The sequence below is a fragment of the Scleropages formosus genome, chromosome 3, assembly GCF_900964775.1.
Source record: "Scleropages formosus chromosome 3, fSclFor1.1, whole genome shotgun sequence".
Lineage (NCBI taxonomy): Eukaryota > Metazoa > Chordata > Actinopteri > Osteoglossiformes > Osteoglossidae > Scleropages > Scleropages formosus.
Window position 1 is genome coordinate 12196622 of NC_041808.1, and position 25695 is coordinate 12222316.

Consider the following 25695-nt stretch of genomic DNA (forward strand, 5'->3'; position numbering starts at 1 on the left):
AGTAAACACAGCTGTTTGTACAGTAAACTCCCCCCTCTGTACCTCGGGGGTCATGTAACGGAGACCTGATAAGATCAAAATTAACCTACTTAATTTGCAGCAGCTAGTATTTGGCAATTGCAGTTGACTTAGAACGGATACACCAAAATATGATTTTTCCCATGGTAGATGCTGGATAACTAATAATCTTACATTTTGGTTTATATGGGACTGTTTGGACTTCATCGGCGTTCTTAAACCGAACAAAGAAGTAGGTGCATAAAAAATAATGAAGGATTAAAAATTCCGTAGGACTTTGCAGCCCTTAAATATAGCCACGTTACCTTAGATGGGTCTCTGAGGGCTGACCCCATGTGTCTCACGGAGATCAGGATCTTTTAAGAACGGAGGTCATCAGGCACTTAAAACCATTTGCAGAGGTATTTCAGTCACACAATTAAAAAAATGATCAAGTAAACATAATTTAGTCGTTGAAAAAATTACATTATCAATATTGATTCCCTGTCAGATCTCCTTTTCACTTATGAACTTAGTTTAACCATTGTCTACTGAAATGACAAATGCAGCATAAATGTCTTAAATGCTGATACTTTTCATATTTTTTTTTTGCCTATAGCGTTGTATAATTCCTGGTAACGCTGTTCAAATAGTTCAGAAGAGCCTGTTAAAAACGAATCAAATTTCTTCTTAATTATTAATGTTGGCTCTTAACGTTGTTCATTATTTCATTAACACTTTTACGTTATACTTTGCTCGTTTCACGCTCCAGATGGCAGCGATTTGAGGTTTCTCTATGTTTTTGCAAAGGTCCCCTGAAGAGGGAGATACAGAGCCAAAGTCCCACCGAACGGGGGAGCCAGTGGCGCTGTAGTAAATGTGAAGGGGAAAAAACAGGTTGTGTGTTATGGAGAAGTCTGATTCATCGCAGGGGAATTACTTAGCCCGCATGTGCTCGTTGAAAGTAGAAAAAAGAGCTCTGCCCATGTTTTCTTTTTCCCCTCAAAGCGTATTGGCGCATTATGGCGGGAACGCAAGTTGGAAGGTAGCACGGCGGTCAGGCGGGGAGGGAGCCCATGCCACCGCAGTCCCCGGCTCGTGGACCACATCACTCGCCTGCTGGGCCCCCGAGGTGAAACGATGCCAAGTCTCGGGGGAGGGGAGAGGCGGGATAACAGGGAATGAAAATTGTTAGCGGGTCGGGCTCCCTCCGACAGGCCGCCCTCCCCTCGGAGTGCAGAAACCTGGGAGTCATCGCAGTGGCTGCTCCGCAGAGGAAAAACACGGTCAGCGCTGGGGAGAGGAAAGGCCCGGCGAGCACAAAGAACCCATTCTAATGCCGCCAGTGCCCTCCACCCTGAGTCAGAACACAGGCAGGAAACCACGGGGCCTCTGGCTGTACACTAGCCGGGTACGAGGGGTGGGGGGCTGTCTGGGGTCCTCTCTGCAGACTTAATGAAATCCAAGAGAGTCTAAAAATAAACCAGCCCATACGAGTGCTACAGCAGCTATATATATATATATATATATATATATATATATATTTATATAGGAGGGGGCGCAGTGGGTTGGATGGGGTCCTGCTCTTCAGTGGGTCTGGGGTTCGAGTCCCGCTTGGGGTGCCTTGCAACGGACTGGCGTCCCGTCCTGGGTGTGTCCCCTCCCCCTCCGGCCTTACGCCCTGTGTTGCCAGGTAGGCTCCGGTTCCCCGCGACCCCGTATGGGACAAGCGGTTCAGAAGATGTGTGTGTGTGTGTGTGTGTGTGTGTGTGTGTGTGTGTATATATATATATATATATATATATATATATATATATATATATAGCTGCTGTAGCACTCATATGGGCTGGTTTATATATATATATGTATATATATATGCATTGCTTTGGCTTCGGTTTCTTTTGTTATGTTCATTTCCTTGAGCAGGAATGAATCCTTACGAATGCATGTTTTGTCGAGTACCCCCCACAACCACCACCAAGCGGGACACAGCGAAGGTGCCGTTGCTTCCTTTTCAATTCACTGTCGTCATTACAGCCCCCCCTCCGGGGAGGCCGAGTGGAATTGAGCCTAAAGTCAAGCAGCGTACCCTTGAGGTCACACTTGCAAGGTGCCAGCGAAAAACCCGTGTGCGCCCTCCCACCGTGTGTCGCACACCCGCCATTTCCAGGCCACCTGGAGAAGGTATCATTACCGTGTGTGCCAAGAAGTACTTAAAGTGCAGCCACGCTGTCTAGCGCAAACACGCCCGTCTGGGCGAGGATCGTATGCAGGCAACCACGTGACGAGCTGTAAGGACAGGAGGAGAGCCGGCCCTACTGTTCTAAAGGAGGTGGCAGGATTGGAATATCTTTCCGTTAATCCCACACCCTCCCTTTCTTGCACGGCACCCCCTGGATCAGGGCCATAAACCCCCTATCTCTCCATCTCCAGGCCGCTTGTCCTTTCATGTTGACAGTCAAGGCAAAACCCTCAATGACCCAAAATCCTTAGTGTTAGTGTGGGTTGGGGAATAAACTGTCTCCAACAAATTAAAGGTGTCTCCAACACCTTCCCAGGCTACTACGTACTAACTGGCTTTGTGTGTAGGCGTGGTAGCCGTACCTTTCCGCGGTATTTTGCAATAAAGAGATATAGCATAGACGTATGGCTATCTGAATTCTTGCCACAACATACAAGTAAAACCACTACAGGACGAACAAACCTAATATACCCCCTCAAATGGGGGTTTTGGAGCTGCTGTAGGGTTTCACGTGGAAAAAACACTTCAACTAATGTTATTTGTGCTTTTGTACCATATTAAATGACATTGTTGGGAAGCATCACAAAGAGTTTTCCTTAAAACAAAAACCTGAATCTTAATAATGTAACATTTGAGAACTCCGTACGTGATTTTTGTACAGCAGTGTGTGGGATCGTTTGGTGTTCTTTTTCGTGTTGTTAGTCGGATGCCAGCTCTTTGTATGGATAATAGGGGCTGTCCTTACCGTTGCTCACCGTGTTCACTCGTAAATAGAAACCACGAGAAACCAGGCTTGTGAATTGATGATTTATGCATACTGCCCGTGTGTCATGTCTCGATTTTTCCCAGACACCTTATGTTGAGCTACTGTTAAGCTTTTGCATCAAGTTACTGCTGGATTCTATAGCTGAGGTCACAGCTGTAGTGGTAGTAGAAGGTGTAGTGGTTAAGGGTAGAGAATGAGGAAGGATCCTACAACTGTACACTAGAGTAAGGTAAAGCATGGGACAGCAGGTAGTGCAGTCACAAAAGTTATCAACTTGCATTCGAAGAACAGGGGTTCAACTCCTCTACTAGTGACATACCCACGAGCAAGGTACATGTAAATGTTTTTTATTAGTATTCCAAGCTAACATTTTAAGTTGTATCAGTGAAAAACTCTTTTCAGTAGCTGGATGAAAAAAATGAAAATAACCATGAACAGAAAGGTCTTTGCAGATGTGGAGTAGGCACTTGTCATGAAAGCTGCATACTCTCCACCAGTGTGGCGTGCATGTGCCTGAGTCAGGTCATCCAGCATTGAGGTTTCCAATCCGGAGATACAGATGTTGGTCATCATCCAGTTGGCTGGGCCCACAGGGTTCGAGTGGACTAAAGCAGGCAGAGCGAAAAGCAGGAAGTGGGACTCCCAAACTTACCATGTGCTGGGATGACTTTGAGAGAGGGAAACCCCTTTGTGTCTACAGGGCATACAGTACATAAAGCAGCCCCTCTTTGTGGGAAACCATACAGTCTTACAGTAAACAGTGCTGACAATACAGACAGCTGAATGTGCTCACGGATAAGGTTACAGCTTGGTTGCTCTTTCCATCGGACTTAGTTTCAGTTGTAAAAACATGGTGTTTTAGTTCTTTGTACGATACCCCATTTACTCATTGGATGACAAATGTCACGTGGCAGCGAGCAGTTTGGGAAAAATTGCAGAAGCAACCGTTTCTGCAACGAAACGTGAAATAAATTGCCAGTAGTTCACTTTTCTCCTTCCAGACTTGTGATGCTGACAATGAGCTATTTTAAATTGATGAAACTATTAATCATGGAAGGTAGTGTTTCCAGCAGGGGCCCCATCAACATATGTCATCATATTTCCCGTTTTCTCTGTGTCAAGTGGGGAAGCAGCAGCTTTGCATGCTTCTTTGTTCTCTAGTAAAACGAATGACTTCGAACCAGGAAACTAAAGATTAACACCATTCTTCTATGGACTTAAAATGGAAGATTTACTCAATGGCATTTTAAGAAGGATGACACGCTTTAGTAATCTTTTAAGGTATATTTGCTTACTGAAGAGAAATAAATAGGGCATACACAAGGCAATTTAATCTGTAAAACCAGCCTAATAGATTTGTAATCATCAGAAACCAAACAAAAAATGCATATGAATGGACCAGTTTTAGCAATATGCCAGAAAATGGATTAATCTAATTACCCATTTCGTGAATCATTCTTTTTCCTTCTCATCTAATTCAATTAAAAATGTCTTCCTTATTTAATAGGGATAATCTTGGGCACGATTGAGATTTAAATCCTGTGTCCCCCACCCAGTTGTCAAGAAGTGTTAAAGTGAAGAACATTTACAGTATTTGCTGTCTCCAATAGAGAGGAAACTGTTTAAATCAAAATATGCCAATGACTCACACAGGAATTTCCCCCATTATTTTGGAAAACCTCTGCAACGGGTATCTTAGAACAATATCCCCATTGATTTATGTAATCCTTCATACAATGCACTTTCTAACCCCCTTCTGAAGAAACTGTGTAACTCAATTTAAATTGGACAATATCTATATGAAGACAAATTTGTATCTGACATTTTCCAAGAATGTGTAAACTTCATTTTTGTAAGTGATACCTTCCTTTCTTTTTACACTTCCTTTCTTTTTATAACTACATATACATATACTCATAACAAGACAGCATAAAACACAGAATGAAAAAACTGTAATCAAACATAGAATATACGCTAACGCATGTATTTATACATATCACATGTTCTTAGAAATCTTAGCAAAATTCTATTTAAGCGCATTTTCATTTCAATATTTATTCAGTGTAATTGCTACATTTTACATTTACTGGGGTTAAATATTGTTTTCACTGCCTGTCACACTGCTACTTGTTACTGCGTAAAATAAGCTTAATTTTGATAAAAATTGGTTATACACTCCAGAGATCCAAATATAATAGTTACATCATCTTTTATTTTAATGGTGTAAAACATGGGGTAAATAACAAAAAACATGTTGATTAAAGCTTTTACAATGAATTTTACAATTTTAAGTATAAATGAAAATTTAAAAAAAAATGAATTTGTATTTGATAAAATGTTGCTTACCTCTTAACTATTGTTTAGAATACTTTTCAAATGTTACACCTTACTTAATTAAATTGCACAAATTCTGCTAAGCAGGGTCACTCAGTTACTATGCTGACTTTTATTTCAGAGATTCTTCTGGTTGAGGGATACCAAAGATATTTTATGAGAATTCCATAAAAATATATATTAGAGTATTTATCCTGAGCACAGACTGCTTCACCCTGCTTGTGGTTATTCTGATTTAATGATAATATTTTGCTTGTAATCATTTTTAAAGAAGTAAAATTTCATTAATTTAAACACAGAATTTATAAACTTACAAATGAATAATCATTTTGATTATTTCAATGCCTTGACCTTCTATTTTACCTTAAAAATTAGACCACTATAACATTTTGAAATAAGCGACACCTTCTGTATTCTGTGCAACATCAGCAAAAGGCGAGACAATAAATGTTTTTCAAGTTACAGCTATGCTGTAAAACGAAGGTGCTGATCAGCTGCAAATAGTGATTGGTAGGAAAGACTAAAAGGAGCAATTCTTTTTCAGAAAGCTTTCAAATTTAATTTATTCTTCAAGCGGTTCAGAAAATGTGTGTGTGTGTGTGTGTGTGTGTGTGTGTGTTATTCTTCATTTTCTTTTTCCTCAATGTACATTTTTGAAAGTGTTTTTAATATATTTTATAGATTTGCTATATATGTTTTTGGCATGCAGTGGACAAAGTAAAATATATGAGTTTATTTACATTTCAGCAACTTTGTAACATTATTTAACAAAGAAAGCTTTTGATTGCGGACAGTACCTTATATTACATGACTGCAGCTCATGCTGAACGTGAGAATATCGGTATGTCAGCAGGAGAGGATGTGGATAGGTGTGAAGAAACCCCTTTCAGAGTATGGAAGCAGAGCTGAAGGAAACAGTATAGAGAGGCAATCTTCCACCTACAGATGTGCACAAGTGAAAAATTCTGCATAGTGTTGTAGGACTTGCGCCCAGGGTGTGCCCGGGAAAGGTGTCAGCAAGGGATTACACAAACCGGTGTGCTCCTTCTGCCAATGGAGGCTGAATGAGTGTCACGTATGGAGGCTGAACTCTTCAAACTGCATATTTTTTGTCTTGGGCCATGCATTAGGGTGGGATCTAATTCCTATAACTACAGCTGTGCCAAGGACTTTCTTGGGGTGATGAAGTTTTTATTAGGGGATGAGAGAAAGCTCCTCACTGTCTCCGAATGATACGCAATGACACACTTCCACATTTCAGGGAAATTTTAACATTTGTGGCGGTTGGACAAATGGGAAAAAATAAGGTTGTTTAATACAGATAACAAATGTAATGACTGAAACTGCTACAGAGCATACCAGAAAATGTAATGCCAAAAAAAGAATTATTGTGAAATACATGTCAGACATAATCTGACTTTATCTCTTGCATTTGTTTAAAATCTGTTTTCAAAGCAAGAAACGTAACAAATAATAATAATTACTTGCTGTTATAGCAGGTTTCCGGTTTATAACAGCAACAACAACAACAACAACAATAATAATAATAATAATAATAAGAATAATAATAATAATAATGAGAATAAGAATTTTCCATATACATTGATTTCTTCATATTACATTTACTAATCTATATCAAAATAAAAAGAATTATGAATATCAATGTCTCTGTTGCACAGCATATGAAAATTTTAAGCATAATTCATAACAAAAATTCAACGTGAACTCCCAGACAGCTGATTTATTGTGTTTAATTCCTAAACAAAATGTATAATAACTGCCTTTGTACAAGAGTGCTTTCCCTTACATTTCTTAAATAACTGATTAAACCTGAGGGCATTAAACCGAAGGTAGAAAAATAACAATTATTGATGTAACTTTTGAAGTATGTACATATGTAATGACATTATTACCTACAAAAAACTAAACAGCGAAAACATAATATTTGCAGAGCAGTGAAGTACAGTAGTCATAGGTGAACTTTTAAGTGGATTAAACCCATATGCTGGTGGCAGCTACACTGAAACACTGCCTGCTGATATCTGAAATGAACAAAACATGAAACCGTATTGAACACACGTGAGCAAAACATATATTGGAAAATGTCACAATATGTACACTAAAGGAGTTTTTAAAAAATGAAAACCTTATTACCCATATTTTTGCATTACTTCAAGTTTTTCTTCTTTTTTCAGCCAAACACCTGGCGTTTTTAAAGAGCATTTGTAACGCAACCTCCATGCTCTTTTAACAGAGCTGGAACACGAGCTTATTTAAAGGAAATGAGTAATTGGCTAAAAAAAGCTGCAGTATGCTGCTGGCTGTCATGAGTTTGAAGCTTTGGATAAATCATGTAGCACAGTTACAGAAAAATGGCACCTCAACTGGAGAAACTGTTTAAAAGCACCAGGTATCTCTGGAAATGTGAAATTACAAAATAATGGATTTTTTTTGAGTTTTTCGTGAGTATGGACTATTGTAAAAAAAATTTTCCAACTACATCCACTTTTGTTTACTTGGAGTTTGGAAAAAAGCATCTGCCAAATGCACATGAACATAGAAGTAAATGTAAACAAGGTTCTTTTGTGTTGCAGTAAAACATTGTGCTGCTTCTAGAATCTAGAGGTAACTGGTTAACTCAATTTCTGTCATAGAAATATTTGCCTTCAGCTTTGGTCTGTATTGTAAAATGAGGATTATAGTTCCATTTTGCATTTTAATTCATTCTACTTCCATTCAAAGTTACACAGAATTTTGGTCAATTTTTTTTGTAGGTCAAAAAATTCTTGTGCCTGGTGAATCTGATCAAACTGGGAACAAACATTTTTAATGACCCATGTCTCTCTAGGTTCACCAGACACTTATTAAAGAGTCTACACTGTACTATATGTCTTCAAGTTCAATTAAAACTGACTGAGGACTATTACAAGGTGTTTGCAGCGGACAGGGCTTGTACTTTTTTTTCTATAAAGGGGTGTAATCTGTTACAGAGATGGAAAATAAAAATGATGGTCTTCATTGAGTCATTTTCAGAACACTCATTCATTATCATTCTTCTGCGTTGATTGCATGATGGCTGCTTGCTGGAGACCCGTGGGAGGCTGACAATTTAATTGCTGAACAGAGACAGGCGTGTCGTCCGCTTGAAACGAGTGAAAAATGTCTATCTATCTATCTATCCATCTATCTATCTATCTGTTTATTTGTCTACTATTTTATTTTACGTTAGACGAGCTGGCAGCTTCTCTGGTCCCCACACAATTGCACACTGTTGCGCACGTATCTCTTTGCGCCAAATTCCTGGTGCTTTCAAACATTTTCTGTATCTGAGTCGTTCTTTGAAAGTCTCAGGAGTCAGAAGAAGGTCTTGAACTTTGACTGGATATCCTTAGACCAACTAGATAACAAAAGAAATCAATGGTATTTAATTAGTTATTAATTTAGATTTTATTCAAAGCGACATACAATTTTAAAAATATATACAGATTTTACCCATTTATACAGCTTGGTATTTTTCACTGGAGTAGTTCAGGGTAAGCGCCTCGCTTAGGGGTAATACAGCGGGAGGTGGGATCCAAACCCAGGTCAACTGCAACGGCTCTAAATACTACACTACCTGCTGTCTAAGTAAGTAAGAAACAAGACGGAACAACGTTTTACCACTAAGATCAACTTGCAGGACACTGTAAAACACTGCAAAACAGACGAAAGCAGCACTAGACAACACTGCGGACAAATGCCTTTGTTCTCAGTGGAATGACGATCTACAGCGTCTTTTCTATGGCCACCGCACCAGCAAAGCCTACAGCTGGCACACTTGCTTGCACTTTTAGTGCCTCTGGCTCCCCTAGCTTTTCATGGCCTCGGAGGAAATTTGAAAACGGAAGGGCACTCTGTTAAATTCAACCTTTGTTTTCTCCTTCCTCTTTGAGTCAGGGGTACGAGGCATTGTGGTGCACTCAACAAGTGCTTCCAAAACAGAGTCATGCCGAGGTGTGCCTTCCTGGCTATAAAATAAATTACATCTGTGTTTTTGTGCACAGCCATTGCGTGGTCAAGGACACTTTGCACAGCATATTCTTATTGTCACAGAGACAGAGAATAGCAAAGCTTTCATTCTGCTTCCCATTGTTTTGACCCAGATGGTGTAAATAGAATCTGACTGGCTGATTGATGACTGATAACTGTCTGACTGACCCTGTAAATGCACTCATACGTCTGCACACAGTACACCAAATGGCCTTCATGAACGGCGCTGTCTTTAATGACATCAAGTTTCAGCACTTCGTTTGGCCCTTTATTGTGCTGTATTACTCTGCCACATACTATTGGGTTCTGCTGGACAATGTTCCAATTCATTGGTTGTTTAAATTCACACCTTTTTTCCATGACTGTAAGCAATAAAAGTTACTATGTTCAAATAAGACAGTTATACCACGGTGAAGCTGTAACAGTTAAAATTACCCCTTGAAAGCTTTGGTAATAATGGATAAAATCTAGAAACAAAATTTTGTTGAAATGTTTTATAGACTGGGTTACTTTCTTAATAGCGGTTTTATAAGTGCGCAAATCTGAGATAATAATGACAATATCATAGTTCTGAAATTGTGTTATAAAAGTATTATATACTAAAATAAAGCACATTTACGAACAAACGTGATACTTTGTAGAAGGATACTGATTGTATAATAATAATAATAATAATAATAATAATAATAATGAGTAAGGAATTGACACATATAACATAGCATAAAACAATATTTGGACATTCTTCAGTTATCATGAAACATGCTTCAGCTGGCATGCTGGAATTTGCTAAAGGGGAAATTGCCCCTCTTTAATAAGCCATGACATTTGAAGAATAAATCCATCTCCTGAGTAATATATATATGTTCATATGTTATATATAATAATGGCAGATATGGCAGATAAGGCCATATCTGCATTCTAAAAGACCCAGCAGTGGCCGTTGATCATTTGGGAAGTGACCTCTGAGTAATGCATTACCCAAGATTGTACTTTACATTTCTGGCAAAATATGCCTTGTGGCAGCATTTAACACTAGATGTACCTTACAGTGTTCACTAGACCTTTTTGGAGACGTGACCAGTATGAACAGTCGGCCCACCTGTCTGGTCCTTTGGCTGGGATTGCACACTGTACAAGGCGCTACGGAATGTGGTAAAGCTTGTGGATATAAATCAAAATCTCTGAGCAGTTACTCCAAAGAATAAATGTAAAAAAAAATCATTGCACAAATTAGCCTTTCTGCTCAGGAATTTGGTAATTGAACAATCAGACAAGGGATTTACTCTAAATGCACGTAGCAGAAAAAAAAAAAAAAGCTCTTTTGTTACTTTTCTTCTAACAAAGTGTACAATTTCTCAATTATGATATTAAATTGCAAGGAAAGAGTGTGTCACGCCTCGATCAAAGCGTCCACTGAGCACCAGAATGCTCTCAGCTTTGGAAAAGGGAACAAAATAATAATATATAAAGGTTAGATTGCAGACCTCGCTGGAAGCGTGATTAACCCGGCTTGGCTTTCTGGAGCGGTACATTAGCAGGCCTGTCTGCGGGCGGGAGACAATCCCACCACCCCAGTGAGTCATTCACCTTGGACAAGAACATAGCTGATCACTGAGTCACCAGGGTTACACCCCTCATCAACAGTCACTCAACCAGTTCCCAAGCAGGCATGCACAGAGGTTCGAATCTCTGGTGCGAGCAGTGGTCAGGATTTCGCTCTCTTCGCACAACTAGGGATGAATGCACTGCAACATGCATTCTGGGTTATATACAATGTTTTCACCAATAAAGGGTAGCAGCATGGTAACAGCTGAACACTAGCTTTGTCCAAACAGCTGCTTGCAATCATTAAAAGGAGAGAAGCAGGCGGTTTAAGCAGCATGCTTTGTGCATTGTTCAGATCCAGCAGATGAAGATGAATGCATAAGGATCTTCGGGAGGAAGAAAGAAAAACACAATTTGCAACAGTTCACACACAAAACACTTTAAGTGAAATTCGGTTTATGACGCATTAATGGCTCCCAAAGTGCTCTGTGCATTTCACCTAACCCTAACAACTGAATTATACGCCACAAAATTAGATAAATTCAAACCGAGCAAATTACACACACGCTGGGTACTGTAAAACTGTGCAGCTATTTCTGTAATTAAATTGAATATCTTCAGAGGCTTTTGAGTTTAGAGCTACCTTTTGCCTGCGCACCACTTTAAAGCTGAAACGAATGAACAATATTATCAGTTTTTATGCAGATAAATAGATGTGGATGTTTATGGACTACAGAAAAAGTATTTTTTTAGTATGAACACATCACAATAGCATGTTCATATTTTTATCATTTTTCTTAATCATAGAAGAATGTCGTTGCAGCATTCCGAAGAAGTGTAGCTTGGTATCTTGTTTAACGGAAAAAAAAATAGTAATTCTTGCAGGAATTTAAGGAAACGTTGTTTTTCAGCAATAAATATCATGATACATATTGCATGTCAGGTTGCCAGTGTGCATATTACAGTTGCAAATGTGGCACTTGCATAAATGGGGCATGACATACCTAGCATATCCTTTGACAGGCAGGTCCTTTTGACTCCTGCCATGCAGCAATTTCACAAGAAATTCACTCTTAAATATGACATTTCACTAAGAGCGCAATTGACATTTTGCTAGCAATTCCAAATTTCCTTTGGGAAATACAACTTTTTTTTTTTTTTTTCGAGGCACTCCTATTACATTCCACCATGACTGAGTTACTCCTGCTCCAGCTGTGCCAGCCTGGAGCTGCTCTGAAAGTCCCAGAAGGTTCCAGAAAAAGCTCTGCACTTCATAATGAATTTAGAGCTTCATTCGATTCTCTTGTACATTTTCTCTTTGTTTGCGGTAGCAGAAGTTGGCCACGGCGGCAGTAAACTTTTCTTTTCCAGAAGAGCCAGGCCATTCTGGGCACGGGCAGCGCCTAGAAGAGCCCATCCACTGCAGGCCACATGTTGGCTTCTCCAGTAATAGAAACATCACTCTTTTACATTATTGGAGCTGGCAGGGTCAAATCCACCATGTGGCCTGCAAGACAGCAGGTAGCTTTGTGGTTAAGGACATGGACTTGTGACCTCTAGAAGGCCGCTTTATTTTCCTTGGGAGTGCTCTGTTGTTACAATCCTAAATAGAGGGTCTAACCTCAAATTCTATAGACAAATAAAACACACACATTGTCTGAAACCACTTGTCCCACGTGGGGTCGCGGCAAGCCGGAGCCTAACCCTGCAACACAGGGCGCAAAGCTGGAGGGGACACACGGATGGAACACCAATCTGTCACAAGGTACCCCAAGCAGGACTCGAACCCCAGACCCACCAGAAAGCTGGCTCCGGTCAAACCCGCTGTGCCCCCCCCCCAATACAAATAACAGTAATGCACAAATTATCTTTTCTATGAGATGTACGTCTCTTTGGAGAAAAGCGCCTGCTAAATGAATAAATGTAAACGTAAATACAATAAGCAGTTCTACGAAAATGTAAAAATTCAAGCCTCATTGGATGAAACCATCTTCTAAGCAAGGGAATAATGACAACACACAATGGGTATTAAGTATTTTCTTTAATCTATTATAAATTGTATATTAAACAATGTCACTTTCGTGCGTTTTTAACTCACAGTGAGGAGGTTTTCTGTTATGAACCGTTGAGTTTAATCTAAGGAAATGTGCTTCAAAGGTACTAAGGCCTGAGTCTGAGAACTTAATGGTACGCTTTCGTCAGATATAAGGCGCTTGAATGCGTTCACAATTTTCACAATTCATGTACTCAGATGGACTGAAAAAACAAGCGCTAACTTCTGAAACTGTAAATCTGCGCTCCTGGAGTTGTAAGCGCAGACAAAACAATGCAGCTCTTTGTGATATTTTTACATTTCGGGATCACATGCTTGTGAATCATCACGACAGGGTAACCCACTTACCAAAGTTTAACATAATTTATTCCACATAAGAGAGCACTCTGCTATGCCAAAGCCTAATAGGTCTGACTAGAACTTTCCTCTCCTTCTGACACATACTCCTGACATTGGGACTCTCTCTGGAAACAATTACTGTTTCCTGAAGCTCGGATTGGGGAATAACAGTCCTTGTGTCCCCCAGTTCCACCTTGTTAGTTCGACCATTGGATTTATTTGCTCAGCAGATGCTTTTATCCCATGCAACTCATCATTTTTACACTCATTCCTGCTGCTCGACTTTTCCCGGGATACGTGAGGGTGCAGCACATGAACCCTTTCTCACCCTGGGTCGGGAAGCAGCAACCTTTCAAATGAAACAGTCTGCCACTTAATGATGAAGCTACAGGTCCTGGTAGTGTTAGTCCTCATGTATATCTTTTTGAGTTATTTACATAACACTTGTGCGTAGCGGCATAACTGAGACATGCTCGTGTGTTAGTCTGAGTCAAGAACAAATGGAAAATCAGCTGGATAAAAAGACCCATTATTTTCGCAAACGTTATTGCAAGCATAGCTACGATGGAGTATAACGTCGGTATTTTTCACTCCATTTTAATAACCTGATTTGCTAATAAATTGGGCATTCGGTCTTCATATTTGAGCAAAGAGAATTCCGCACTGGATTTGCTGAGCTCAAGGCAATAATTTCTTCCTCAGCCCGTTGGACTGCTCCCTATTTTCCAGTCTTGTTGACGGTTATTTCTGCGGCATGGCCGCATCGGCGGCACGTGCAGAATATGAAGAAGAAGTGAGACTAATGACAAAGCTGCAGTGTTACAGCTGTAGAGATGGTTTTCTCACTGCAGGGTCAGGACCAGAGCCCTAACCCAAGCTGACAACTGTGTGACTTGCATCCTGCCATGTGACAACGGAGACCAGAAGGACCAGGACAGTGTTTTGGGCTGACTCCTGCTGTCTGGGTCAAACCCGCACCCACAGCACATCACGCTTGGAGCTGAAACCCTGTCTGCGCCGGAGCACCAAGTGCCATCACACTGCGCGGCACTGCGGTCACGGCAACAGGACATGCCTTGGAGCGGCGGCCACGTACCCCACAATGTTTTTTTTCGATAAATAGCTCAAAACAGACTTTTTTGAAGCACTGCTAAAATTGTGGCCAACGCATGTAAAACCTGTATCGTAATGAAATGAAACTTTATTGGATAGATAATAAAGCAACATGTATTTAAGGGATTTATATTTTGGGTGGCATTCACTAATGTCTTTTCCAGGCTCTAGTGTAGTCAAAATAAGCCCTTAACTACCAAAATATCCAATATTTCCTTTACCATCCTTGTGATAATTATGACTTGCATGAAATGCCTTTTGAAAACATCTTGAAAGGTCAGTTAAGGCCATTCAAAAAAAACGGAGAACGGGAGATAAATATACAAACAGACAAAGTTGCATTGCGCCGTACTATTCCTGCGTGCATCTGTTCGTTCCGGTTTCTCCCTGTTTCTGTTTGAATTAAACATTTCAATCTCTGTCACTGAGCTGTCATGGGAGAAACCCTTCCTTAGCAAATTTTCTAAATCTTCACCTGTAGCATTGCACGTCTTATCCTGATTACGCGAACACGTGCACAGCGTTTAGGCGCATTGGATTTGTATATTCATGTGAAACAATGTGTAATATGAAATCATTTGCTGGCACTTTATTTGTTAGGACAGTCTAGCCTTTTTGCAGATTGCCCTGGACAATGTAATGTTAACTTTAGCTGATTGCTTGGCCCTAACTAAAACTGGAAGAGCCCACCTGTCGTTTTCAGTGAACATGACAGCTGCTACCTTAAAATATAGAGATGCAGCATAGTAGTAACGCAGTAGAAACTCACATTAATGAGCAGTTTTACAGCATGTTGGATTTAACAGTCAGCGGGTGTAGATCATGTCCCTTATACACGTTTGCATACCCTGACTTCACACTCTCCGGACTGATACAGCTTCCTCACGTCACCCTTATTCAAAGTGAATAGTTTTATCACGTTTCTGGTTTACTTCTTTCCCTCTATAGCAGAGTAACCACATGTACTGTAGTATGCAAAAATTGTGCCAGTTCAGATTCAGCCCATTACGTACGTAGCATTGTATTTAAAATATTCCGAACGACGCTTTCATATTCCATTTACCTTTCGTATTCTTTAAATATATTAATTTGAGTGTAAGTGGTGTCCTCTGTTACTACGTTGTTGTATATATGCTGCTGATTTCTGCAATTTCTTCATGATCTACCCATCTCTCTATATATATAACATGCAACAAAAATTACACATTTAAAAGGAAAAACTGGGTTATTGGACATACCAAGCCTGTTAAAGTAGGTTTTTACTGTGTAGTGTTTCTGGCTCCGTGAGACTTTAATATCCCTGTCATTTCCACAGGTGCTGTGGTTCATGTGGGTCATGACTACTTTGTCAAGGTTTTCTCGAAGCCATCCTCCTTTCCGCTTTCGGGCCTCTGCTTTGTGCCACGCTGAGAACAAAGAAAGGATTGCAAGTTGCAAGTCTCAATTTTCTCCGACCTTAATGGTAGCCATTACATGTGTTTGTCAGAAACAATACGCCGACATCAAGGGTGCATAAGGGCCAGGAATCCAAATTAATCCAACATCTGGAGAGGATCTCGTTTTCCTCCCTGTAATGAGCAGTGACACAGGGAAGAGTGCTGGGTTCTGGGTAATGTTACTCTTAGGGGATATTATGTCATTTATTAAGGAGTCCCGGTGATGATAAAACAACAATCAATATAAAAGATGGTGAGCAATGTCCATAGCACCCCCAGCAGGCATCATATTAGGCAAAATGAATGAACAGCAGCCACAACTGTTGCAAATGATATGCAGGGCTAACTGGTGCATCGAAGACTTACGCTATAATCTGTTGCATTTGCGTTTTACAATTTTACTGTTGCAATGTATGAACTAATGTTGCTTCTGTCAGAGTGGCTGTCGGTGTTGCACCTTGCTGGTAACAGGTGACACACTGCTGTTCCAAATTTTTTGACTGAGATCATCATGCAATTAAAAATAATTTTTGTTGCCGTTTTCTAAAGATGTGAAATTTTTATTCCGAAGTACAAATGTTTTTAGCCCAAAATTTGACCCATTGATATTGCTTGATATTTTACTGGAGAAGTTCGGGTTAAGTGCTTTGCTTACGGACATTTAAGAACATCATTACTTCTTGAATAAAACAGGGAAAGGACTTTAAATTCAATTTATTGTCAAAAACAAAATAAAATATAAAATTAAAAATACAGACATGAAACGTGGGGGCGCAGTGGCGCAGCGGGTTTGGCCGGGTCCCGCGGCTGGGGTTCGAGCACTGGTGGACTAGCGGACTGGCATCCTGGCGTCCTGACTTGGCTATGTGTCCCTTCCTCCTCCAGCCCTGTGCTGCCAGATTAGGCTCCGGTTTGTCATGGTTATAGACATTGTATGTCTAAATATAAAACTGAATATGTATCCCAATGTAGTCTCTAAAAATCTTTCTTCCTAGTCTGAAAACTTTCTACTTTAATTGCAATAATTTAGCACAGAGTAACTCTGGTCAGCGATAATCTGTTGGAATCTGGGAAATCATGTCTTTAGCTCATACGATTCCTGTCCTCTCCGTAACCCTCTCAGTCAGTATCCCTGCTTTACTCCATATCTCTTTCGAAGTCTTGGGAACAGTGGGGTCACTTGGACAAACCACTGTGACTCATGGAAAGAAGAGCAGGACATGGGATCTGGGAACAAGTCACCCTGGAAGTCGGAGGGAAATAAGTACGGTCCTATAACGCACGGTCCGGTGAGGAGCCTGAACCAATAAACACTGGGCTGTCCGATGAGCATGGTGGTCTTTAGCTTGTTTTACTTCTCCTCCCATTATAAATTCCACCGAAAGATTTCACTACATTTAGTACACGTTAAAATTTGTTGGGGAAGATGCATGGAATCTTTTTCAAAATAGAAGTGATTTCCACGAAACGTTCCATTTTTCAGATATTAAGTAAAAGGCTACCTGTTGCTTCTTTACGTATATTTATATCTTTTAAAATGCACACTGGAAGGACTACCTTAGCAATTTAAGATTTAAATTGTTAAATTTCAGGGTTTTTTTTAATTCTTTTTAATTTTTTAAATGTTCGGTTTCTGCTCCCTTTAGTGTTAAGCACTAAAAACATTTTTCTTTAAGACCGTATATCTTCATCAGGTGTATTAGTTCAGCTACACTCTGAGTCCTGTTCAATAAGGGGTCAGCTAGTAATATCAACAATCCAGTCCAAGCAAGGAAGCCCTCAGGGCAGAAAGAAATTACCGTAATCCTTCACAATCTATTAGGTCACAGAGACGAGCTGCTTACGTTCTCCGTTCTCACAATCAATTAGTTCTCTATTTATCACGACGGATGGGAAGCTGCAGCTAATGAGGTAATTTCCAAAGCCAGGGCCGTTAGCAGGGTGGGTGCGGGGGTTGATGTGACTGTGCCAGATGTTCTGCTGTCAACACTGGGCTCTGTGCCAGTCTACCCCCAGAATCCCACCAATCCCAAAATAAAGCAAATATTTGAAAAAACAGCAAAAAGAACGTAACAAATGAGATTCGGCCCGCTTTCAGACCTGCAGGTAATACCCAGCTGAAGGCACTTTCCCCTTGACTCAGGAGCCTAGAGGGCTCCAAGAGAGCAGTGACAGTGTTCGACGACTACAGTCGTTCCCAGCATCGCAATTATTCCACACCACTTCTATGGTAGCACGCTACATTTCAGCTCCCTCATCTCCATGGCCAGCTTCTGCTGAGCTGCATGAACCAAGAGTACAATCTCACCTTCTCCTCCACAGTTACTATATTGGTAAATTCTTTCACTTTCTCAGCATCGCCGATTTCTTAACAAATGCTGAAATGTGTTATGTTAATGCGTGGTGGTGCAGCGGGTTTGGCCTGTGCCCGACGTGTGGCGGGTCTGGGATTCGAGCCCTGCTTGAGGTTCCTTGTGACGGACTGGCTTTCTGTCCAGGGTGTGTCCCTCCCCCTTCAGCCTTGCGCCCCGTGTCGCTCGGGACGAGTGCTTGTCGACGGTGGATAGATGGATGCATGGATGTTATGCTAATGAATTTCCACCGTGATAAAATATGTTACTCTCAATTTATTTAACACAAGATTTTTATTGCGATTATTCTCTAGAGTCATTCTGCACAATTGAATCTGCTCATAATAATTATTTCCGGGAGAATATTACTAAGAATGTAAAAAACATCCCGGAGGCTATCTCCGCGCTGCCGTTCGACACTACGAACCATGGATCAGCGATCGGGTTTATTACGTTATGCAGGATGGATAAAGAAATTAGTTACACACCCTAGAGCTCAGGACAGGGCCTGTGCTAAATGTGAACTATGGGTGGGTGAGGCATCTGATGAAGGATGGGCTCCTCTCTGCTTACCATCTGCAGGGGAACAATGCGGCTGCTGCCGCCACGTGCGCCCAGGGCCGAGAGGAGTGTCCAGAACAGAACTCCTTAGCCTCCGCCATTGAGTACAAACTGGTGGAGAAGGTGCACACTCCAGAGGGTGTGATTCATCCTTGAAGCCCTTCTGCTTTCCAAGGAAATGGGGTCCAGATGTGCACATGAAAGACCCTGCTTCATCCCCCATGATGACAGCCCTTACTCCGATGTAAACAAAAGACCCGAATCCATAACCTGGAGACATCTAAGGCAAGCTCTACGAGAAACTCGAGGGTAAAATTTTAAAATTCCCTCTTCTCGCGGTGCAAACTTCGCCTTTTTCGCCAGAGGACTGAAGTCCATGCAGTTTTACAAATGGCAGAGTGTGGTGGGTCTTACCTGCTAACATGGGAATGTTCCAGAATGCCCCTTCACACACAGCCTAGAATCAGGCGGCAGCGCTTTTCAAATCACAGACACGCCGCGCGGTCGTTTCTCAAAAGCCCGACTCAACATGGTCTCAGATGACCTGCGGAACATATAGTTCCATTTGATATCTTTCCAACGATCTTTACCATAAACATCAACATCAGTGCAGGCAGATGACGTGAGCTGGCACCTTTCACGGCAAATTATAGGCTACGGCCAAAATAACACACACTCTTTGTGTTCTTTCCACTTTAGCGGTTTACACACAGTCTGCAGTCCTTTGATACATTTTTGATGTTCTCCTTGTCACGCTACACCCCAGCATGCTTCTTTTCTGCCTGATGCGGAGTCTGTTTGTACTTAACTTGGGGCATACCACAAAGACAGAACGTGGACGGACACGCGACTGGGTTGAGAGAGGGCTGAACTGAAAGCACTGCAAATCAAGCAGTAACAGCACATCACGTCAGATATGTGAATATTTTGTTGTTGTTTCTAAAGATTCTTCCTTTCGGCCTTTTTTTTTCTCCCATGATGACAAAAGTACGCCTGTGAAGACTCTCTGAAGCTGCTTGCCGGGAATACAATAATGTAAGGGAATTATCTTGTCGGGCCACCAGACAGAACATTTTCAGATCCTTCTGAAAGGAAACAAGGCAGGAATGTGTGCTATTGTTAAACTTATAAAAGCCATAATTTTCCTCCAGAACACACTGGATGCTTCGGAGTAGTACTGCTGAACAGCGCTTGTACAATTGTGATCGGGCTGGTTTAGACCAAAAGCTAAATCACACGGAAGAAATACTCTGCAGCGCATGAAAAACAGCAATAATGTGCTAATGCTTCAATACCTTCACATAGTTGTGTAACGTGCAAAAACTGATGCATGCAGATGCATATTTTGTAGCTTAATCTTCTTATATGGATGACTTTTCATGCTTAATTTCCCTTCAGCACATTTAAGCATATCCCTTTCCTCCTAATAAAATCATTAGTATATGAGTGACAGTCAGTGTTGCGACCAGGGTTGGGGGTGGGGACTGTCCTCCAAAATATTGTTGACCCACAGGTTTGTTTGGTAGCTCATAAGAATCGTAATTGATGGAAATTCTCTTTGGAAAAAATTTCTGACTAATAAAAGAGATTTTCTGTTGAATAAAACACAGAATTTGTTTTTTGCAACATTATTTCAGTCACACGTTGATATTGGGTCAAGTGCTCGAATGGTCTCCGACCCGCTGTCATGAGAATATTTCGGTCATTAAATGCTATGATTTGCTGTTCAATAAATACTTAATAATAATTGCGGTAATGTGTATTATTCCAGCACAATGTTACAAGCCACAATTTTGTGAAAGCAGCAAACTGGATCTTTTTCTATAGATGACAGACAGGTGTCGGTGGGTATTAATTTTGCAGCAAATAATCATGGAACGAATTTCTTGCTTCAAAATATCTTATTTCATTAAATTAGAATTTTGCTTCCTGCAATAGGACTGAAATTGAAAATGAAGATGCACTTTAGAAATCAGTTTGAAAATAAATGCAATATATTTCAAATGTTTTGGTAACAAAGTCAGTGGAGATTACAGACTTCAATTATTACATCGTGAAGCTTTTCAAGTCTCCTGGTGTTGTGGGTAAAATGAATAAAATACACAGCCAAGCCTGTGCAGAAAAAGGCATGCTGTCAAGGTTAATCTGCAATTCTTCAAATGCTGTTTTATCACAGAGGAAGCCTTGCTGAATAGTATAATGGGCAAATATTGTACAATGATTCATCATGGGGGGGTGCGGTGGGGTGGACCGGGTCCTGCTCTCCGGCAGGTTGGGGGTTCAAGTCCCGCTTGGGGTGCCTTGCGACAGACTGGCGTCCCGTCCTGGGTGTGTCCCCTCCCCCTCCGGCCTTACACCCTGTGTTGCCGAGTAGACTCCGCAACCCCGTATGGGACACGCGGTTCCGAAAACGTGTGTGTGTGTGTGTTTGTGTGTGATTCGTCATAATTTACCAAGAGGAGAGGCATTCGTGGCACTTCAAAATGGCTCTTGTTTGATTCGTAAAACTGGCCTGTTTACTCTTCCATGTGAGCGAAGACAACCACCGTTCCTTAAACATGGCAGATATGAAACTGATCACCTATTTCATGTTCCTTGGTTAAAGTCCATGATAGATGTCATTTGTCAGATATGAGAAAGTTTTTCACTCCCACACCAGGCTTGAAAATCTTTATCAACTGCAAGTTCAGGCATAGGCTGTTTGTTCGGAAAGGCTTTGCGAAAAAGTGTTTCATACTATTTGGATGCAAAGGGAAAACTGAGTAATAGTCACATATATTTAGAAATGTCTTTCAGAAATTCTATCAAGACTTCCCACGCACAAAAGGTCCAAAATCAAAAGCACAAAGGTTTTTGGTTTTGGCTCCGATGTGGTACAATGACCTCCCTCTCTCACTCAGAACGGCTGAATCTCCCCCTACGTTTAAGAAGGGTCTTAAAACTCACCTCTTCTGAACTCACTTTTCCCATGATCTCTTAAGTGCACGTTAATGTGTAAATGTTCATGCTCTGTAAATTTGAGATATAACTGTGGAGAAAAAAATGGACAAACCGTCATGCAGCTACTCACGTATTCTAATTGTGATTAGGAATGGTCAATTATTTGGATAAACCTTTATGATGCTACTCGTGTGATGTACTGCACACATTGTATTTTTCTCTGAGATGTACATCACTTTGGAGAAAAGTGTCTGCTAAATGAATAAATGTAAACTGATGTAAGGATGTACTCATTCAATGATTTTTAAATTTTCTGCAATTTTGGAAGTAACATCGTTTACTTTTGAAAACTTTCCATTTAAAAATTCAATTAAAACTCAAAAAAATTAGGAGCCTAAACTCAAAAACATGATAAAATGGAAATAATGTTACTTCTATCAATGTGAGTAAAATTTGAGACTGTTTCATGAATGAGATTTAAACTGAAAAGTCGTTTGGATGCATGTTTTTGCTTTTAAATTTTGATCTTCTGCAGGTCCTAAGTATTAAAATGAAGGTAATAAAGGTTCTCAATTAAATTTGTGTTTTCATAAACTGACTCCTGACATCATATAATTTATGCTAGTATATGCAAATCATGCGTCTATCACAACTTAGCACATGAGTCAAGATAACAAAGCAAGTGAGAGGATCTCTCAACTGCAGCTTTTCTAAGCACACCTGGCCATGTGTTGCACATCTATAGACCAAAAATTACTAATTTTCTGAGTTCTCTGAGTTCACACTCATGCAAAACTACTAAGGAAAAAATGTAGTTAAATGAGTGTTAATTAAATGAGTAATTTCATTAAATTAGTTTTAATTGAATAGGCCTTGGTACCAGTTTATAGCTGCCATAAATTCACTTGTTGCTGTAACTTAATGACTTTTTTCAGTTCTTTTAATAAGTTTAACTGAACATTAGGTTCGTGGGTTTAATCTGTGAAATAATAAATGGTGCACTATGACGTACCAATAAATTTATATTGTTCAATTGAAGTAAACCATTTGTAAGTTGTTATGATCTCCTGCAAAAACATTACTTGACAGTGTTGGTGGTCCTTCACATTTTTGGAGAGATCAAAACCATTTGTGCATTCATTATACGTGGCATTCAGTAATCCCGCTTACGTTCCATTGATGTTTTATCTTGACTAGCACGGTCTCCCCAGTTGCTTTTACTTTAAAATTAAAATGGCAGCTCAGCTGCAGCTGGTGGTTCACACTTTAGCACAGTTTTAAACAAGTATTAACGTTCATTTGTTCTTGACTAAAAAATACAAGAGAAACTGTTTGCAATTTTTTTTTTTTGCCATGTGTTTCCACACATCTCAGTGTATTATTAAAGCATTTGTCTCCAGTGTCTTGTTTTTAAGGCAATATATATATTTTTTTTTATTGTGAGGATGGGGACTGGCCCTAATTTACACACACACACACACACACACACACACACACACATTTTCAGAACCGCTTGCCCCATAGGGGGTCGCGGGGAACCGGAGCCTACCCGGTAACACAGGGAGTAAGGCCGGAGGGGGGAGGGGACACACCCAGGACGGGACGTCAGTCCGTCGCAAGGCACCCCAAGCGGGACTCGAACCCCAGACCCACCGGAGAGCAGGACTTAATCATAGAAAATTATCAAGTTCTAAGACATCCCCTTTAAAGCTTCTTCATACGCCGATGGATAGGGGGACACAGAAGGAACTTGAACCCGATGTATGGAAATTTACCATTACGCCACAGGGTATGCCCTTCAGGACACTTTCATTGAAAGATGTACCAAGTGACAGCACACAATGAACTCCGTGAGCTTCCAAGGATCTTGATAATTGACTAACAAGGTATTTACATTTGAGAGATAACTCTCATAAATGGTGTCTTCTTTGGTAACTAAATGCGGGCAAAAAAGATGTAAAATAGCTTCAAGCTTGCTGACGCATCCAGCTCCTTAACACCATAATCACCCTCTACTCCTGCCTATAGAGCCTTTGGCAGCCACACAAAGAGCCGTGGGAACAAGACCAGGCACATTCAAAGCTGCAGAGGGAGATCCAGAGTGATTCCTGCGTTCCGGTGGCGCTCCCACCCAGATCCAACCTGGAGTGGGGCATGGGGGCGGGGGGTGAGCAAGGTGTGGTCAGGTACCTCCCCTGAAGGGAGAAGCGAATGCTCGCGGTGAATCCCTAGCGCACCTGCGCTGCTCACCTGCTGCATGTTACAGCATCTGAAGAACAAGAGGGAGTGTGTTGCGTTCCGCATATTTCTGAACAGCTCGAAGCCTTATTTTTATTGCAGTGTTGCTTGAGAAAATTGATGCATCCATATCTTTAATTTAAAGTAATGAAATTATTTTATGAATTTATACACTTTAAATACTAATTTCATGTTGATTGAATGTGCACCATTCCTTTATTTCAAAAACATGGAGCTTGTTTTTCATGATATATTTAACTACCGACAACTGAGTCTGCAATTAAAATTATCACTTCGGATGTAAATGTAAGTATCGGTAGGAAGATTTCAATATGTTTAAATATTACAGTACATGGAGAGCTAGTATGTTCAGAATTGCATAGAAATTTTACAAAACACTTGTGTTTCAGTCTTATTCTAAACGAGTTAATAGTATTTTGCACTTTTGGTCTATATTCATATTTGTCGTATTCATATTTAAACGGATGATCCTCATGATGAATTTTCTTCAGCTAGATGAAATTATTACTTGATCTGTGTGTCAACTCATGGGAGCTGTATACACTTTTTTCAGGCATTGTTTTGGACAATGGGACTTGATCACTGCTGAGAAACACCAAATTGTTATCCTCACTTCATTTTTGTGGATGTTCCCAGTATTTCTCAGTGTTGCTGTGTTTGTGGCCCCAGTAGTCGAGTTTGCAGTTAAATGTGCAATAGCAGTATGTGTGCAGTGAAACCAAACACCACAGTATAAGTATTTTGAGACAGTCAATGATGCTGCCTTAGGTGCAGGGCTGCTAGTTGCACCGAGTCCTTCGAATTACCCATAGTGCATGGAGAACATGTGAGTCAAACATCTGACTTGTTCGATGAGCTTCAAACTAGTGCCAAGCAAAAGGAATGAAGAAAAGGAAGTAAACTAAAATGAAATACAGCCACTTTCATATTTGGTCCTGAGAAAATCCCCAGTGGTGCAAAGTGTGTAGGAAACTGTATGAGATTTGGCAGTAAATAGACGTTATAATCACACCATGTCTTCACCATGGAGCAGAAAACACAATAGAGCACTTGAGCGCTTTCCCCTCTCCGAAGTTTAGGCCCAGTGTTAACATTTAAAGAAGATACCTTTTTGACACCACTAAAAAATCTGAAAGCTATGGCTGTTTTTTTGAATAAGTGTGAAATAATCAAAAACTCGGAGGATTCTGAGCCTTGATTTTTTTTCATGTTATGCTTCCCCAGACTAACAGGTGACAAGGTTTTCAAGTCACTTTTTCTTTTCACTGCGTGGCCAGAATTAGCAGTCGAACCTGTGCAAAGATAACATGGAATCGCCGCCAAAAATTGCGTTGAATGCCGATGACTCACCGCAGCGCCATGCTGGGTTGTTCTGCAGATTGACATGTGTTTTCATGTGAATAATTCTGCTTGCATTTTTGCTTCGGATTCCTTGACTTGAGCTTGCTTTGACTCATAGCCCACGAGGCACGGGGCCGAGACACATCCGAGCTCAGGAACTGGTGAGTTGCACTGTCTTCAGAATCCAAATATTGCTTATCTCTGGACTTACAGATTTTATTGTTGCAGTTTATGAACAGCCATGTTTTACAGAAAGAAACACGCTGCTTAAAGTAACACATTAATACAGATAGGTTTTTACTTAAAGGTACAACAGCAGGCTCCTTTCCGGATCTTTATCTTGAGAAATACATGTTCTTAACGAGAAAAAAATCTGCCGCCTTTCTTGC